Source organism: Zea mays, chromosome 7 (genome assembly GCF_902167145.1).
Source record: "Zea mays cultivar B73 chromosome 7, Zm-B73-REFERENCE-NAM-5.0, whole genome shotgun sequence".
Lineage (NCBI taxonomy): Eukaryota > Viridiplantae > Streptophyta > Magnoliopsida > Poales > Poaceae > Zea > Zea mays.
Window position 1 is genome coordinate 19,897,776 of NC_050102.1, and position 20,289 is coordinate 19,918,064.

Below are 20,289 nucleotides of genomic sequence, written 5' to 3' on the forward strand. Positions count from 1 at the left end.
CAAGGGCCATTGTCTGTCAGTGAGTACCGGGACAGGTTTCTGCAATTGTCTCGCTATGCTCCTGAAGATGTCAACACCGACGCCAAGCGACAGTACCGTTTCCTGAGAGGCTTGGTTGACCCTCTTCAGTATCAGCTGATGAATCACACCTTCCCGACATTCCAGCACCTGATTGACAGAGCAATCATGACAGAGAGGAAGCGTAAGGAGATGGAGGATCGTAAGCGCAAGATCAGTGGACCCCAGCCTAGAAGCAGCAATCGTCCTCGTTTCTCAGGCAATCAACCTCAGCAGTTCAGGCAGAACCAGCGTCCACCTCAGCATCAGCAGTTCCAAAGGCAGTATCCTCAGCATCAGTACCAGAACCGTCAGAGCAATCAGTCAGGAGGTCAGTTTCAGAGGCAGAATCAGCAAGCACCTCGTCTTCCTGCCCCAGCAAACCAGCAGAATAATCAGGCAGCACCAGCTCAAGTTGGAAACAGAGCATGTTTCCACTGTGGAGAGCAAGGCCACTGGGTGATGCAATGTCCGAAGAAGGCAGCCCAGCAGTAGTCAGGCCCCAATGCCCCAGCGAAGCAGAATGTGCCTCAGCCTGGAGCAGGCAATCGCTCTCAGCCGCGCTATAATCATGGAAGGCTGAACCACTTGGAGGCTGAAGCAGTTCAGGAGACCCCCAGCATGATAGTAGGTATGTTCCCAGTCGACTCCCATATTGCAGAAGTGTTATTTGATACTGGAGCAACACATTCTTTCATTACTGCATCATGGGTAGAAGCACATAATCTTCCAATTACTACCATGTCAACCCCCATTCAAATTGACTCAGCCGGTGGTAGAATTCGAGCCGATAGCATTTGTTTGAATATAAGTGTGGAAATAAGGGGGATAGCGTTTCCCGCCAACCTTATAGTAATGGGTACTCAGGGAATAGATGTCATCCTAGGGATGAATTGGCTAGATAAGTATCAGGCAGTTATCAGTTGTGAAAAAAGGACCATCAAGTTGGTGTCCCCACTAGGAGAGGAAGTGGTGACCGAGTTAGTCCCGCCTGAGCCAAAGAAAGGAAGTTGTTATCAGATAGCTATTGATAGCAGTGAAGCAGACCCAATTGAGAGTATCAGAGTTGTGTCCGAGTTCCCGGATGTGTTTCCAAAGGACTTACCGGGTATGCCACCAGAGCGGAAAGTTGAATTTGCCATAGAGCTTCTTCCTGGAACCGCCCCTATCTTCAAGAGAGCTTACAGAATATCTGGACCAGAGTTGGTTGAGCTTAAGGAACAGATTGATGAGCTGTCAGAGAAAGGTTACATCCGGCCAAGCACCTCGCCTTGGGCCGCCCCTGTCCTATTTGTGGAGAAGAAAGATGGCACCAAGAGGATGTGCATCGATTACCGAGCTTTGAATGAAGTCACGATCAAGAACAAGTATCCCTTGCCCAGAATAGAAGATCTGTTCGACCAGTTGAGAGGAGCCAGTGTGTTCTCCAAGATTGATCTGAGGTCAGGTTATCATCAGCTCAGGATCCGACCTTCGGACATTCCGAAGACGGCATTCATTACCAAGTATGGGTTGTATGAATTCACAGTGATGTCTTTTGGTTTGACCAATGCGCCAGCGTTCTTCATGAACTTGATGAACAGTGTATTCATGGATTACCTTGATAAGTTTGTGGTGGTATTCATTGATGACATTCTGGTTTATTCTCAAAGCGAAGAAGAGCACGCAGATCATTTGAAGATGGTATTGCAGAGATTGCGAGAGCACCAGTTGTATGTAAAGTTGAGCAAGTGTGAATTTTGGATCAGTGAAGTCCTGTTCTTGGGTCACATAATCAACAAAGAAGGATTGGTTGTGGATCCGAAGAAAGTGGCAGACATTTTGAACTGGAAAGCGCCAACAGATGCTCGAGGAATCAAGAGCTTCATTGGAATGGCCGGATATTATCGGCGATTCATTGAAGGGTTTTCGAAGATTGCGAAACCAATGACAGCGTTGCTAGGCAACAAGGTTGAGTTCAAGTGGACCCAGAAATGTCAAGAGGCCTTTGAAGCGCTGAAAGAGAAGTTGACTACAGCGCCTGTCCTAGTCTTGCCTAATGTGCACAAGCCCTTCTCGGTGTATTGTGATGCTTGTTACACAGGTTTGGGATGTGTGTTGATGCAAGAGGGAAGAGTTGTGGCGTACTCGTCCCGACAGCTGAAGGTTCATGAGAAGAATTACCCAATCCATGATCTAGAGTTGGCAGCAGTGGTTCACGCACTGAAGACATGGAGGCACTATCTGTATGGACAGAAATGCGATGTTTACACAGATCACAAGAGTCTGAAGTACATATTCACTCAGTCAGAGTTGAACATGAGGCAACGAAGATGGTTAGAGTTGATTAAAGACTATGAGTTGGAGATCCATTACCATCCAGGCAAAGCAAACATAGTGGCAGATGCTTTGAGCAGAAAGAGTCAAGTCAATCTGATGGTCGCTCGTCCGATGCCTTATGAGTTGGCCAAAGAGTTCGACAGGTTGAGTCTCGGATTTCTGAACAATTCGCGAGGAGTCACAGTTGAGTTGGAACCTACCTTAGAGCGCGAAATCAAAGAAGCGCAGAAGAATGATGAGAAAATCAGTGAGATCCGGCGACTGATTATAGATGGCAGAGGCAAAGATTTTCGAGAAGATACAGAAGGTGTGATATGGTTCAAAGACCGCTTGTGTGTACCCAATGTCCAGTCCATTCGGGAGTTGATTCTCAAGGAAGCTCATGAGACAGCTTATTCGATTCACCCTGGCAGTGAGAAGATGTATCAGGATCTGAAGAAGAAATTTTGGTGGTACGGAATGAAAAGGGAAATCGCAGAGCATGTGGCTATGTGCGATAGTTGTCGAAGAATTAAGGTAGAGCACCAGAGACCTACTGGATTGTTGCAACCGTTGCAGATCCCTCAGTGGAAATGGGATGAGATTGGTATGGATTTCATAGTTGGATTGCCTCGCACTCGAGCCGGCTACGATTCCATTTGGGTAGTGGTGGACCGCTTGACCAAGTCAGCCCACTTCATACCTGTCAAGACCAACTACAGCAGTGCAGTATTAGCAGAATTGTATATGTCTCGGATCGTTTGTCTTCATGGTGTGCCAAAGAAGATAGTGTCAGACAGAGGAACGCAGTTCACCTCTCATTTCTGGCAGCAGTTGCATGAAGCCTTGGGCACGCATCTGAATTTCAGTTCAGCTTATCATCCGCAGACAGATGGCCAGACCGAAAGGACCAACCAAATTCTTGAAGACATGTTGAGAGCCTGTGCGTTGCAGGATCAGTCCGGATGGGACAAGCGATTGCCTTATGCAGAGTTTTCCTATAACAACAGTTATCAGGCCAGTTTGAAGATGTCACCATTTCAGGCGCTCTATGGAAGGAGTTGCAGAACTCCATTGCAATGGGATCAGCCTGGAGAAAAGCAAGTGTTTGGGCCAGACATTTTGCTTGAAGCTGAAGAGAACATCAAGATGGTCCGAGAGAATCTGAAGATAGCGCAATCGAGGCAGTGAAGCTATGCAGACACAAGAAGAAGAGAGCTGAGTTTCGAAGTCGGAGACTTTGTCTATCTGAAAGTGTCACCGATCAGAGGAGTCAAGAGGTTCGGAGTCAAAGGCAAGCTAGCACCCCGCTACATTGGTCCGTATCATAGTCTTGCAAGACGTGGAGAAGTGGCCTATCAGCTCAGTTTGCCCGAGAATTTGTCTGCTGTGCATGATGTCTTTCATGTGTCTCAGTTGAAGAAGTGCTTGCGTGTGCCAGAAGAGCAGTTGCCAGTGGAAGGTCTTGAGGTCCAGGAGGACTTGACCTACGTTGAGAAGCCAGTGCAGATCCTTGAGGTTTCAGACAGAGTCACCCGAAGGAAGACCATCAGAATGTGCAAAGTCAGATGGAATCACCATTCAGAGGAAGAAGCAACCTGGGAGCGTGAAGATGATCTGATGGCCAAATATCTTGAGCTCTTTGCTAGCCAACCCTGAATCTCGAGGGCAAGATTCTTTTAAGGGGGATAGGTTTGTAACGCCCTGAATTTGGGGGTAGAATTTTTTTTCTTCTTCTTTTCTCTCACCAAATTCGGGCGTTACTCTCTTTTCTCTTTTCCCATTTTGCTCCTTCTTCCCAATTTCAAACCAGTATAGCGACAGGTGTCTGTGTCATGTATAAACCAAAACCTAAGTATCATGGGTGTTGCATCATGCCGAAGCACATTTCTTTGTATGATGTTGAGTGTTCATCTCGTTCCGTTCCGGATTTCGGTTCGCGATTTAATTCCGTTTAGTGGTCGTGCACGTCGTGGGTCTTCGATCCGCGAAGTGGCCCAGCCCAGCCCAGCCCAGCCCGGCCCTGCGCGCCCCTGGCGCCCACACCCCCCCCCCCCATGCGCCCCCCCCCCCCTCTCTCTCTCTCATTTGGATCTCCCGCGCAACAACCTCTCCTCTCCCTCTTCCACCTCTCTCTCCCAGTGGTGCCCTAGGAATTGGAGACGGCGATCACCGGATTTTGGACCCCGAGGTGAGCTCCCCTCCCCTTCTTCTCTCTCTCTCCCTCCTCTTCTTCCTCCCCACGCGCGCCCCCCCACCTTTTCTTCCCCTGCTCGCGCGCGCCCCTGCCCGCCCCTGCTCGCCGGCGGCGCGGCGCCCCCCGCCCCTGCCCGGCCCCGCGCGGCGGCGCTCGCCCTCCCCCGGCCGTGGCGGCGCTCGCCCGCCCCTCCCCCGGTCACGGCGGCGTCCGCCCGCCCCTCCCCTCGCGCACGGCGGCGGCGCCCGCCCCTCCCCTTGCGCGCGGTGGCGGCGCCCGCCCCCACCCCGGCCCGCGGCAGCGCCCGCCCGTCCCCGCCCCTCACCGGCGCGGCAGCGCCCGCCCCCTGCCCCAGCCCCTACGCGCGGCGGCGCCCGCCCCGTCCCGGCCCCGTGGCGGCGCTCGCCCGCCCCGCCCCGGCCCCTGCGCGTGGCGCTCGCCCGCCCCGCCCCTCCCCTGCCCGTGCGCGGCGCGGCCCCCGCCCCTGCTCGCCGGTGCGCGGCCTCGACCCCCTGCGCGCGCCGTCCTGGCCCTCGGCGTGGCTCGCGTGGCCTCGCGTTGCCCGTTTGCCGCTAGCGCAATCCCGCGTGCGCGACCCGCGCTCGCGGTGATTATTTTTGGTTGGTAGTCAATGTCAAACTCCGTTCGTTAGCGTGCTGCGTCGCGCGCTTCGTCGCGCGACGGATTTGTCTAGTTTCAGATTCTATCTATGTGTTGCGTCGTGCGCTTCGTCACGCGACGATCCATTTTAATTTCAGGTTGTTTAAGGTGTAACGTCGCGCGTGTATTCACGCGACGTTCCACTTTAGGCTCAGTTTAGTCGATGCTTAACGTCTTTTCATAACTAAGGCAAAGTGTCTCGTTGCGTGCTCGGTCGCGCGACGAGTCGTCAACTTCTTAATTTGTTTTAGAGTGCTATGTCGCGCGTCTCGCCGCGCGACCATTCTTTTTATTTATCTCCACCTGCTTATAATGATTAGACATGAAACATGACTTTACTTTACGCTAAACATAGTGTCTACATGAAATTTCCTTCCATTAAGCGAGTGGTTAATTTATAATCATGTAACGTGATCGTTTCTCGACTGTCTTTTCCTCTTTCTCTCTTAACCGTACTCGCGAGCCCGCGTGGAACGTCTATTTACTTATTGCATTCTATTGTATGGTGTACTGTTCTTTTGTATTAAATATGTGGATGTATGTATGTTTGCGCTCGCATAGAGAACGATCCGGTCGGAGAACCTGAAGAACTCGCAGGAGAAGCCCCTGAGCAGCAGTCGGTTGGTGGAGGCAAGTGTCCTTTGACCTATCTCTGTCCTATTCATTATTTAATTCACCTCCCGCTTTACACATTTATGCCTAAGGATTGACTAGCTTTGTTAACCATGTCCTTGTTTACCTATTTGGGTTGGATTATTATTGTTTAGCTTTATGCTATTGCTCAAACTCTAATCAATAAACATGATGAGATTATCTATGATACGCTGTTTTCCCTTCTCTTATTATGATGTTGTACTTGTGGTCATCAAGGGGGCTCGAGCGGTTTCTCGAGTGCCTCTCCGTAAGGACCTGTTCTATGGATGACCGCCCGGGAAAACAGTGCAACCATGAGGGTGGAATGGGGTGCCCTTAGCTGAATAATTAGAGGATCCGGGGTGTAGTTCGCTTAGCCGTCGTGCCGTCAATGGGGCTCGGTGTATGCGGCTCGCTCTGCCAAGTTTGGGTTCGCCCCTTGGGGAGGAGTGCGGTGCATTTAGGAAACCTAATGGGTGGCTACAGCCCCGGGGAATCTTTGTAAAGGCTACGTAGTGAAACCCTGCCTATTCACCTTGGTAGTGTTTAAGGGTTTGATCGGCCCGAGGCAAGAGGGAATCACGGTTTGTAGGTAAAGTGCACAACCTCTGCAGAGTGTTTGAAAACTGATATATCAGCCGTGCTCACGGTTATGAGCGGCCAAGGGAGCTCCAGTGATTAGTGGTACTTGATCAGAGATACTTTGGTACAGGTGGCTATGAGATCGATGGTTTTGGTTATGACTATGGTGCTGGTAAGTGGTATTCTTTCCGTTTGGAAAGGGTACATCGGGCTAATAACTTGGGTTAAAGATAAAACCTGGCTCTCTATTAGTAAATAATAATCTGACCAACTAAAAGCAACTGCTTGACTTATCCCCACATAAAGCTAGTCCACTGCAGCCAAACAGGATACTTGCTGAGTATGTTGATGTGTACTCACCCTTGCTCTACACACCGAACCCCCCCCATCCCCAGGTTGTCAGCATTGCAACCACTGCTCAGGCGAAGATGAAGCTGTGGAAGGAGACTTCCAGGAGTTCCAAGACTACGACGAGTTCTAGGCGTGGGTTAGCGGCAACCCCCAGTCGGCTGCCTGTGAAGGTCGCGGTTATCTACGTTTCTTTTCCGCACTTTGATTTATTGTAAGGACTATATGGACGTCTCAGACGTATGATGTAATCGACTACTATTTCCCTTCTTAATACTATTTTGAGCACTGTGTGATGATGTCCATGTTATGTAACTGCTGTGTACGTGAATAACTGATCCTGGCACGTACATGGTTCGCATTCGGTTTGCCTTCTAAAACCGGGTGTGACAGCTATTGGGGCTGTCGAGTCCTTGCTGACGTCTCCTTGCTTCCGTAAGGGGTTGAGAGCCACCATCGTCATGGAGCACGCGGGGCGCCATCATTACTTGTTTACTGGGGCGAGCCAGATGGGACGCCGGTCTTGTTCCCCGTAGCCTGAGCTAGCTAGGGGTAGGGTAATGATGGCCCCCCCTGCGACGTGGTCGGTCCGAGCCCTGGGTCGGGCGAGGCAGAGGCTCCTCCGAGGTCAAGGTCGAGTCTGTCTTCCGAGATCGAGGTCGAGTCCGAGCCCCGGGTCGGGTGAGGCGGAGTTCGTCGTCTTCCGGGGCCGAGGCCGAGTCCGAGCCCTGGGGTCGGGCGAGGCGGAGTTCGTCGTCTTCCGGGGCCGAGGCCGAGTCCGAGCCCTGGGGTCGGGCGAGGCGGAGTTCGTCGTCTTCCGGGGCCGAGGCCGAGTCTGAGCCCTGGGGTCGGGCGAGGCGGAGTCCGTCGTCTTCCGGAGCCGAGGCCGAGTCCGAGCCTTGGGTCGGGCGAGGCGGAGTTCGTCGTCCGAGGCCGAGACGGGGGCCGAGCCCTGGGGTCGGGCGAGGCGGAGCTTCCTATGGCGCCCGAAGCCGGACTTGGCTGCTGTCAGCCTCACTCTGTCGAGCGGCACAGCAGTCGGAGCGAAGCAGGCGGCGATGTCCTCTTGTCAGGCCGGTCAGTGGAGCGGCGAAGTGACTGTGGTCACTTCGGCTCTGTCGACTGAGGGGCGCGCGTCACGATAAGGTGTCAGGACATCTTTGCATTAAATGCTTCTGCGATACGGTCGGTTGGTGTGGCGACCTGGCCAAGGTTGCTTCTTGGCGAAGACTGGGCCTCGGGCGAGCCGAAGGTGTGTCCGTTGCTTGAGGGGGTCCTCGGGCGAGGCGTGAATCCTTCGGGGTCGGCTGCCCTTGCCCGAGGCTGGGCTCGGGCGAGGCGAGATCGTGTCCCTTGAGTGGACCGAGCCTTGACTTAATCGCACCCATCAGGCCTTTGCAGCTTTGTGCTGATGGGGGTTACCAGCTGAGATTAGGAGTCTTGGGGGTACCCCTAATTATGGTCCCCGACAGTAGGTTATGCATAAAACCGGGGCTTGCCTTCCAAAGCTGGGGTAGGTAGATCCTCGATGGCAGGCTCTGGTGCTGGCTCCTGGGCTACCTCCTGAGCAACTCCTTGCTCCGGAACGAGGATGTACTCCCCGTCAGCGAGATTACAGTCTATCGAATGCAACGAATAAGATATATGCATAATAATGACATGGTAATTTGTAATGGCTATGCAGAGTAGAACAATACTAAGTTTAGTGGTACTCTAGGGTTTCCTTTGGGTATACTTAAGGGTTTTATACCTTCACCTTTAGGATTTTGAATGAACTTACACTCTTTAATTATATTTTTATGTTCTATGAGATCCTTGGAAGGTTTTGGTTGTACATCATCTATTTCTCCCAAAATCTCCTTTTTATTTCTATTGTGCTTCTTATTAAACATTTTTGAACTATCCTGATCAGTTAACATTTTCCAAAAATGTTATAAAAATTACAGTGGGTAAACTTTTACCTATGTGGGTTATTCTAAAAATTTGAGGTTGAAATTAATTCAAATACTACTTGTGCAAAATTAACAAAAGTAAGGGTAAGAGGGCACTTTACACTATAGCTCTAGTTTCTGTGGAGTTTCTGGTTCAACATTTATTTTTGCCAAGATTCCTAGGGAATAATAGATCCTTGTGTTAAACATCACAGAAAAAGTCCTACTGGATGTTTAGTTATAAATTTCCTAAAGTTTAATGCCAAAAAGGTATTTATAACTAACTTGCTATCTGAAAAATGTCAAACAACAGAACTTACATTTTTCCTAGATTTTTAATAACCTATTATGAGTTATCCCAAGGTTTGGGATGGTTTCTCCTTAGGATTATTTGTCTAAGGTTTTTCTAAGTTTTCATTGTTTTCACAAAATAAAAGGTAGTGCATTTCTTTTGAACTAACAGAGGGTCTAACAAAATTTTCCAGTGAACTATGTTGGATAAGTGGGCTAGCAAAAATGTGGTTGCCCCTGGTTCTTATTTTAAACTAACTTTTCTATTTTCTTTAACTTTGGGCCAAAATGAGTTTAAATGGTAAACCCTTCCTTAATTTGGTGTACTGAGGGGTGTACTATTTTTAAACAGATTAGGGAATGGTTAAATACTTCTCTGATTTTTCTCAATCCCAGTCTAATAGTGTAGCTATTTTTCCCTCTTTTATTTAGCTTCTGGTCAGATTACTATTTAAATCAAAACTTTAAAATCTTCTGCAACACTTAGGGGGTTTTGTATTTTTCCTAAGTAGTTCACATTATTTAGAACCTAGCAAAATTGGTTTGACTAAATTTGGTTGAATAAAACTGAAGTTATGGATTTTACAAGCTCTGTTTGTATTTAAATGAATAATGTTTTAAAGGTTTTCTGAAAAACCAGTTTACACCGAGGACCCTGGGCTTTTCCTAAAACAATCCTTTAACTTATGCCCCTGCGCCACTATTCACTTGAGTCTCTGACCATTCAAAAAAAAACCTGACTTCTTTTCCTTCTTCCCCGAGGTCTCTCCCCCCTTTTAAACAGTACCCGCAGAAGTAAATAGGGCGGCGCGGCTTACCGGCGGCGAGGGAGGTCCGGCGAAGGGTGGGGTTAGCTCCGGGAAGTCCTTGCGGTCACGTCGAGGTACGGCTCGTCATCGGTGATGGCCGGAATTGGTCAGGCCACGTGCGCAGGCGGTCGGGCTCGTCGGCGGCGTGTGCTCCGGCCTTCTCACGGCGGTAGGGTTCAATCCAAGGGAATGGGGAGCTTCATGGGGTACTAAGGAGTCTACCCGTGCAAGGAATCGAAGAAAGGCTCACCGTGGAGCTCGGTCTACGTACGCCGGCGATCTAATCGAAGTCCTGCGGCGTTGATCCGGTGTCTCCGGTGAGGTAGAGTTCGATTCCTGGCTCTGGGAGCTTCACCGAGACACGTGAAGGCTCTCTCGAGGGACGGACGGGGCGGGGAATGGCTATGATGGCCGGTCTACAGCAGTGGGTTCTCGGGTGGCCGCTGGCATGCCTTGCACAGAGCAATCGCCGGTGAACTAGCGCTCCAGCGAGGTTGAGAGCGAGCGGGGGCGTACGGTCGAAGCCTCGGCTGGCTTTATAGGTGCGGGCGGGGGCACGGGTTTGGCTTGGCGCAGCGCAGTGCGCGCGGGGTCAAGCGCCGGGGCGCGTCGAACACGTGGACGTTTGTTTCTGCCCCTGTTCAAACATCTGCAGAGATCGCAAGCATGCGAATCTTGCCATGAATCTTGCGTAGACCTCTTCCTGGCACCTAAGGCTATCTCTTATATGTGAGTTCCGATGGAGGATACGCCCTAGTTCAGAAGATATGCGGACGCCAAATCGAGGTTGTCACACTGTTCACCCCGAGACAAAAGGGATGTCAAATCATGTCAAATGGTTTTGGCTCGGGTTCAAATTTTCCAGTGGGTTCCTTAGGTAGTTTGGCTCCTTTTTGATATTCAGACCAAGTGGTTTTGGCGCCATTAACTAGGTGAACACTTATGATCTTTAGCTTAGGGTTGATTTTGGACTTAGAGAAAAGTGGAGAGCTCTAGTGTGCTCTCTACTTAATGAATTGATTTGGGGTCTTTAAGGGGCCTTTTTGTAATGTTTCCCTCACTGTTTTTGTAGATACATTAGTGTACTTAAACTTTGGTTAAGAGTTAAAAACAAGAATTTTTCATTTGATTATCTTTCCCACTAATCTCTTGCTTTGAGGTCTAGTGCTTTAAGGGGGTCTAGGGTTTGCTCCTCTTTTGACCAAGGTGACCATTGCATAAAATGTTTGGGTAATGCTTTTGTCATGAACCTTCTTTAGTTAACCCCATGTTTCCAAGGTTTTGGTGCTCCTTCTCCTCCACTTAAACACATGTGATAACAAGTTATAAGTGTAAGTAGGGAGTCAGGCCTGGGGCAACACCTGGGGTGTTACAGCGGGTTTTTGGAAGCTAGTGGAACTTTGTAAAGGCCTCGTAGTGGATCCCTAGCCATTCACCTCGGTAGTGTCTAAGGGTCTAGCTAACCCTGGAGACATGGGATACACGACTTGTGGGTATAGGGTACAACCTCTGTAGAGTGTAAAACTGGTGTACTAGCCGAGCTCACTGTCATGAGCAGCTCAGGACTCTCGCATGATTAACTTATGGAACTTAAATTCAATTTGTCATATGCATTGCATGGGATTATTTATTAATTTTGTTCTATTATTCTTATTATGGTTTGGTATTCACTTATATTTAGTAACTGCTAATAAAATTTGACCAACTTATTAAAAGCAATGCTCAGCTTTAACCATAATTGTTGATCAGCCTTACACATCACATGAACTCACAGCTTTGGTGAGTTCATGCACACTGGTTTCCCCACAACTTGTTGAGCTATGATCATGTGTGAGCTCACCCTTGCTGTCTCACACCCCCCACAGGAGAAGAACAGGTGGTTCAGGAGGAGCCACACAACGATGAGTTTGATCTGATCTAGGTGGTGTCTCCCAGTTGGCGTTATGGTGCTAAGGATGATCCTTAGTTCGTTTTATATTCATCTTTTATTTTGTAAGACTTCCGCAAAGTAATAAGTACTCTAATGTTATTGTGACATTTATCTCTATACACTCTGTTATTATATATGTTGTCTTCTTTGGCGCATGTATGAGATGCACCCGGCTTTGTTCCTTAAATTCGGGTGTGACACATGGCAACCGTTCAATTTACCGATCTTAGAAAAAAGATCATCATTATCACATTTAAGAATAGAAATTTAGTCATTGCTATCTTTTAGCTCATTGGTCAAAAATTTATTCTTTTCTTTTTCATGAACAAGAGCCTTTTATAGTTTCTCATTTGTTTAAAGTTTCATCAATGAGTAGATCCCCTTGCTTCCCCAAGAGTTCATCCTTCTCATTGATGACCTTAATCAATTAAATAACTTCAGTAATTTGGTCTCTACTCAGACCCTTAAAAATGAATTCGTATCTTTCTCATCACTAGAATCATCATCACTAGAGGAAATATATTTAGGGGAGCTTCTAGTGTATACCTTCTTTTTGCTCTCCTTGTCCATGGGACACTTGTGGTCGGCCTTTGGGAAGAGAGAGGACTTGATGGCGAGGGTGGTTATGCCTTCATCATCGGAGTTGGAGGAGCTTTCATTGGAATCCCACTCCTTGACGATGTGAAATTTGCCTCCCTTTTTATGGAATTTCTTCTTCTCCCTTTTATTTTCCCCTTTCTTGTCCTCTTCCCTGTCTTCATCATTATATGTACAATTTGAAATAAAATAACTAGTCTTACCATATTTGAGGCATGCCCTCGTGCTACGTGGCTTGTGATCCTTGGCAATCTGACTCCTAAGGATTTGTTGAAAGCTTTTGACGATTAGTGTCATTTTCTTCATCATCAAGGTCAAAAACGTCGTTGGTTTCCTCCTTGCTTGGAATATCCTCCTTATCATTTGTTGCTTTGAAGGCAATGACTTGTGGTTTGGTGGAGGAGACATTCCCTTGTGCCAAATCTTCAATATACTTGGAGTCACTCACCATCATCTCATGGCTTAGGAACTTCCCAAGCACTTCCTTAGGATACATCCTTCTGTACCTACGATTCTCATGAATTAACGATACAAGTGTAGGATTACGAGTAGTAAAAGACCTTACCATGAGCTTGACAACTTCATGGCCCATCCACTTATTGCTCCCAAGGTTGCGGTCTGATTCACCAATGCCTTGAGTCAGTTATACATCTCCTGTTGTTCCTTCTCCTTTGAGCATGGTGAATCTCCCGAGCTCCCCTTCTAGAAGCTCCATCTCTATGAACTTGGTGATCTTGTCACCTTCATGCACTGTCTTCATTCTATCACATACTTCCTTGGGATCTATATTCCTATTTCTACAACATCCCAAATACTTGGGTGGAGAGAGTATAAATGGCTCTTTATCTTATGACTCCACCAAGAATAATTCTCGCCATCAAAATTTGGTGGTTTACCAAGAGGAACGGAAAGTAATTGTGTATTTGAATAGCGAGGAATGCGAAAAAAAACTAAAAGAAGTGCGACTATAACTATATTTAATCGATTTTTGTTGATGATGACGCTTGGAGGTGGATTCACCGCTACTTGATATCAATGGTGATGCAGATCAGTATGTCTCGTAGTAGACCACATTATTCAACTTTTTCTTCTCGCCATCCTTCTTCTTGTGGGATTTGGAGCTTGACTTGGTGAGATCTCCATCGTTGTCTTTTGGCTTCTCCACTTCTTTCTCCAACTCCTTCCCCTTGAGATTATGAGATTCGTCCACCGACATCCCTTCGGGTTGTTAGACCCTTGAAATGAAGAACTAGGCTCTAATACCAATTGATAGTTTCCTACAGGGTGGATAGGCAACACCAGAAATTTTAACACTTAACACAAACAAAATCACAACTTAGAGGTTAGATCAATAATAATCAAAATGAAGAGGAGGAGAATAAGTGGGAAGTTCTCTTGGACTTGTTGCTCTTATGAATATGAAGTTTACTTTGAGAGCAACTCAAGTGATACAAATCAAAGTCCAATCAAGAGAACTTAGAAAGGGAGAGAAACAAGAACAAATCACAAAAGAAAGTAAAGAACACAAGAGACATGATTTGTTTTACCGAGGTTTGGCTCTAAAGAACCTACGTCCCATTGAGATGTCCTAAAGGACAAGGTCTCTCTCTCAACCTTCTCAGGTGATCCACAGATCAAACTTGAGCCCTTAGATACACTAGAAAGAGATAGAGTCTTCGCTAGGCACTCCAGAAGATTTGGATCTCTTGCTAGCTTTTACAATAGAGTATCACAAAAACAAGAGCAAAATAAACACAACAACAACACCAAGAAAGCAGATCGCTCGAGCACACTCTCTCTAAAATGACTATCATAGCTCATAATGGGTGCTTCGATCTCTCGGAATGGCATGGATGTGTTGCACAAATGTATGGGAATGTTGCTCAACTCTAGAGGTGATTGGTGACTCGAGTAGGCTGGTTGAGGGGCCTATTTATAGCCCCCAAACCCCCAAATAGCCCTTGCTAGAAATCTGCAAAATCTGCTCTTTTCAAAAGTAACCTCAATCAATGGGATTGCCTCTGACCTTGCCTTCTATGGTCTCACTGGACCGGTCCGGTGCACTACGGAACCCCACCACATGTCCTGTCACGCTAGCTAGCCGTTGAAGTCGACCATCGCATGCTGAAGTTTCTCGTTGGACCTAACTGGTTCAGTGCACCTCGGACTGGTCCGGTGCGGCAAGGTGCTTCAGGCTTCATTTGTAGACCTCTCTAGTAAAGAGGTCTGGCATGCCACCAATGTGCCAGGCCTCAACTATGCTTCTATAGTCCTCTCTGGTAAAGTGGTCTAGTGCACCACCTGACTAGTCTAGTGCACCAGACCACTCAAGCATCTTGCATATGCCTCTAGGAAGGTCCAGTGCACCCTAGAATACATGTACTTCAACTCTTTTTCTTCATATATTCTTCCAATCGATTTTTTTTAAACTTGAGAACCTTCCTATGACTTAGACAAACTTATTTTGAGTATGTCCAACTAATCTAACTCATAGATTCCCACATTCTCTATCTCTAACTCAGAATCTTATTCTAGGCTCAAACTTGGCTCCACATGCACCATTTCTAAAATCTCTATTCCAAAGCCTTAAGGTGCTCAAAAATGTTTGTAAGGACAGTTAGAACTCATCCAAACTTGTGAACTAGTCATAGATCACCTCATCCAAGTTTTGCCCTATATTGTCTTTGTTTGAGCCATAAGTTGAGTTGGTTTCCACAATATGGCACTTATAAACCTGCAAGTACACACTTAGTAAACTAGTTAGTACTCAGGGTTGTGTTGGAGATTAATCACCAAAACCAAGTTATAAATTACATATATCACATTTCCCTTTTAAGGACCAACAACAAGCCAAAGGAACTAGATCACTGACCTCCCATTGCACTGAGGAGGGCTTTGCGAAGGGTGCTCATGCACATCACTCTATATCTAGGAATGAGATGAACACATGAATGTTTCAATCAAATGAAAAAGGATGGAGAGTAATAGGATGGCAAGGAGTATTTTTTGAAATTTCTAGGCGTTTTCGAAATAATCATAAATGTTGGTGGTTGTGATGCCTTTTATGTAACCGCGTAGAAGAAGAGAGAGAGATAGCTATGCTTATGATAAAGAAGATGTGTGTTATTGTTTGTATATGATAATTTTTATTTACCATGTGGGTATTGATAGTGATGCCTACATGATGAATCATTTTGAGGAGCAATGCTTGTTTTCATTATTGGCCCCAATGTTTTCCAAGATTGGACATTATGGAAGGCCTTGACCTCCCACCGGTTTATTAGGTAGGTCTCCTTTATCTTGCACTAAGACTTCTCATGTTCATATCCTTAGGCATTGGACATATGGACCATACAAAGGTGAAAGGACCATCAAGATCCTATTTAGGTCCATTAAATATATATGTAGTTAGAAGTAGAAGTGGCAAGTCAAGAGGACTGGTATGTCATACGTCACATGGGTGCATGTCACATCGGAGTGAGCTAGCGCTATCAAGAAGAAAATAAAGGTAAATGTAGCAATGGGTATATTAGTCTACTATTTGTACATGTGATCCTGAAAGAGACATTAATATGTTGGCCTAGATTGGACTTCGGTCTTATAGGACATGATAAGTAATAACTGAAACTACTTTCCCGTTCCGTTTATCTTATTTTTCTTCTTCGCTTCTTCCATCTCTATCCCTATCCCTATCCCTCTCTCTCTCTTTTAAATTCTTCCCCAAATATACATATATATCCCTATTGCATCCCTGGATCGAAAGGGACATGACAATTCGTATGAGATCTAGGCTCTTCATGCAGGTAATTCCTTTATTACCCTCTTGGTCTTGAGTGACAATCATCATTAACTAGTGTTTTCATTAGACTTGCACTTCCATTCCAGGTCTGTAATCTAGTCATTTTGGACTAGAGCAATTCACCATCACTTGTAATTGGTAAGCAACTTATTCTTTTTAATTTGCACTATCATGGAGGATGTGGAAGCGTGATTGTGCAAATTATTTGGGGACGAACACTCATAAAGAATTTTGGCGGAGTTGATATGCTCAAGTAACAAATCATCAACATCGACATCAATTGTATCGACTAGGCCATTTGGATCAACCAAGTGCAAGCAAAGCCGGACTTGTCAATGTCTTTTCTAGGAAATTCTCAGCAAGAACAACTTCATGTCATGCATGATCTTAAGGAGTCCCTTGGTCCAAGGGTAGGACCTCTAGATAACCATGGTCCACAATTGATGGGACCGCCTCCTCAATTTCAACCTCTACCATCTCATTCTCATATCATGCAGGTGAATTTACTTGCCTCTTCTTAAACAAGTGATTTGGGTTTTTTTATTATGCGGCTGCTGTATGCATTGTGATGCTTGTTGGGTTTACTAATGCAAGCTACGGTGGGCTTGTCTTGATTTTGTTGGATTCTGAAAATAGTAGTCATAAAATTTGTTTCCAAAATAGATTTCTTGAAATTTGGTGGGGTAGATGTGCATATCTAGTCATAAAGTGTCATGCATACTTTACAATTTATCAATTTTCTAAAGCATTTCACATCACATCTACCTCAATGAATTTGTTAGATAGGGGTGTCGAATGTTACTGGTCTTACAAGTTTGTCTCAAGGGTCTAGAGTTAGAAGTAATTTCAAAAGGTGGTATTGTTTGGATTTGAAGTAACCACCCATAGGGGCAAGATGTTCAGATTATTGATAAAGGAAGTGGATTACCCAAGATGGGAGGTGAATTGGGTCACTAAAACATAACTTATGGTTCTATTTAAATTTCTACTAGATAAACCAAAATAACTAACTAGAAATATGTGCACTTAGGTTTATATAATGTTCTCTAATTACCTAAATCATGAGTTTGGTAACAAAGAGCTAATCCTATAAAAACCTAAGCTAATAGGAAAGGTAAATCCACACAATAAAGCACATGCAAAAACATAAATTTGGTAAGTAAGGAGCTCAAGTAAGGAGGTCTAAACTCTTAGGTCAGGCAACACATACTATATGTTGATCAACAAAATGGAACCCCTAGTCCACGCTAGAGCTCAAATGAGGTAACCTTCTAGTCAATGATCTTTTTCCTAGCCATGCCATTGGGCTTGCCATAAAGGCTTCTACAAAATAAGGCAAGTGTCATAAGCCACTTAGGGGCTATTTGGCATGGCTCATTGGAACACATTATCCATGAGAATCACTCCTTCTCATCAAAATAATATGAATATCACATAGATTCAGGTGTAGAGCAAGTAAGAATCACTTCATTTCTACTCAGAGATTAGAGCAAATAAAACTTGCACTCCAGTTCTCTGTGTTCAACTAGGAGATTAAAGCTAATACAAGATGGAAGAAGGCTTGATCTCGTCGTGTTGCTTCTTGTTAGAAGAGGCTTCTACTAACACTTCTCTCTCGTCGTGTCATCATGGTTACGCGTGCATGCTGGTAAGTCATGTCTTGTCATGTGGTATGTCCTATGGGTCGTGGGGTGGTCATGGCGTGGTCAGCCTATACTTAGTTGACATGCCTTTCTTGAACGGTCAATCAACATGTCTTTGGTGTCAGAACCCATGCGTCGGGTTTTCATATGTCTCATGTTGTCATTTGGGTTACCCCTGTGTCAGAACCTTATAAATTCTTACGTCCCTGGGAGTGTCTACCAGTACGACCTCATTGAATTCAGGGTAGTCGAGTGCACCCCTGACCCTTAAGTCAGGCGAAGCAAATTTCGCAAGACATCACACAGTATCCCGACCCAAGGGGCTGGGGTCAGACAAGACAGTGTCACAGGGCCGGTTTCATCCTTCAAGAGTTTTTAGTCCTTGTCCGTTTATTTAGGGCTCATGCTTGACCCGAGTCACTCGCCCACAACAATAGCCCTCAAGCCTCAGAAGGAGCGTGGTGCTCCTTTGGAGGTTTTGTTCCATTTTTTGCTATGGACACATGAGAGGACTCGATGAGTCGAGCTCCAGAGCCTCCAAAGGAACAATGGGTTTGTTTGAAGGATCTTTCATACGAACTATGTGCTCAGCATTAGGCTGTTTATTCTACAATCTCGTTTTATCTCGTTTTGTGATGTCGGTTCCTTAGCCCCCATTTCATTACGATGAGCTAATCAGGGGACTAATTCAACTTTATATCATCATCCCTTCCCCGTCTCGTTCGCTTAGAGATGGATGGGTTTGGATCGTTCTTCCTCTTTGCCTCGATGGAATGAAATGGGAAGTTTGGTGAGCTTCAAACGAGTTCGTTCAAGTTGTGGATCAGTCCCTTTCAGAGGGATACAATGGATCAACTAGTGATCGACCATTAGAATTCCCGAGTTTCACTCCCATATAGTTCCTAGGGTCGTTCAACTGACCTTGAGGGCACTAGTACCATTCTATCGAGGAAAAAACCATGGGTCGGAAGTTAGGACTCGAACATGGGTTGGGATGCCAATTTGCCATTCTTAGCACCTAGGTGTAGACCTTTGGTGCCCATCTGTTCTGTCCTCACACTAGCGATGCTTGGGGCGGCTGTCGGAACCCTATTGTTGGGCCAGCCTTCGAACCTCTAGGATATTATTGGGTCATAAAGATACATGTGATCTTGTATCCCTTCATGCCTTAGCGGTGCACGAACCTTTAGGACCTTGCCATTTGCTTGGTTTGATTTTGGAGGAACGACCTATCGAGTCATGTGGGGCATGTTTTAAAGTACACGTAACATTTTCACAGGAGGCGCATGCTTCTACCAAAGTGGTCGATTTGTGTGTAATAAAGATTTGATGGGAGTGGTTTCTTGGATTACCGGGATTACTAGTCTGATCATTACACACTGCCTTCCTTGCTCATTCCATTTTATAAACCGTTGTGTTTTGTTCCTTCACACACTTCCTCCTGTGGTTGCATTCCTTTTTGCCATTTGCTTCCTCAGAGCCAAGCTAGTGATCTTAGGGACTATTTGTCCGAGTTGTAGCTCTTGGAACTTTTCTAAAAAGCTACTATTGGGCTTTTGATCCTGAGAAGCCAATGATAAATTTTCAATAATGTCATTAGCTTCCTAAACTGAGAAAGCTACAGAAAGCCCACAAAATCAGTTTTTTTAGCCTCCCATATAAATGGTGTGTTTGATTTGGCTGTGGTCGTGGCATTTACCCCTTAAAAGCCAAAAGCAAAACCAAAAAATATGCTCCAACAATACCTTTTTCCAAAAGTTGGTTTTCTTGGGGTGAAAATTTGAAAGCATCTTGTTCTTTTATCACAAATCTCACATCCAGACTAATTTCACCAAACTACTTTTAGTTTTTTCACGGCTCACAACCCGCAACATTTTTTTACAGTCACAACCTAACCAAACACACCCTCACCTTTTAGCTTTCCACTTTTTTAGAAGGTAAAATAACTAAGGATGTGTTTGGTTTGAGGTCAAAGTGGTATGAGTCGGGGGCGACACCGTCCCTCGATTTTTTAGAATCACGCCGCCACAAAAAACTAATTCGGTGTTTACCTCGCACTCATGCGACTCTCATCCAAACACTATAAAAATATGGTCGCCCCCTTCCATTCCTACATGTACATTCAACCAAACACATCCTAAACATACCATCGATTTACATTTTAGCTTTCCACTTTTTTAAAAGGTAAAATAAAAGGATAGCTATTTATACCAGCTTCTACCTTATGAACCTACCGAAAAGCTCAAACAAACGTGACATTACTTCTACCTTGTCATTGTGGCTGGCCATCTGAACGTTGATCTACAATTTCATATCGTTCCCCAAAGATTCGATGGGCAAGCGGTTGAGCTGGCCGGTTCAAATTACAAATCAAATCCAAAGCGACGGACGAAGCTAATCATTGTACTGGCGTGCAGTCGCAGAACACCCACGCGGCCACGCCGTGATCCGGCCGGCCGGCCAATCGGCGGCGACAATCAATCAGGTCAGGGTGGTTATGAGTGAGGTCATTTC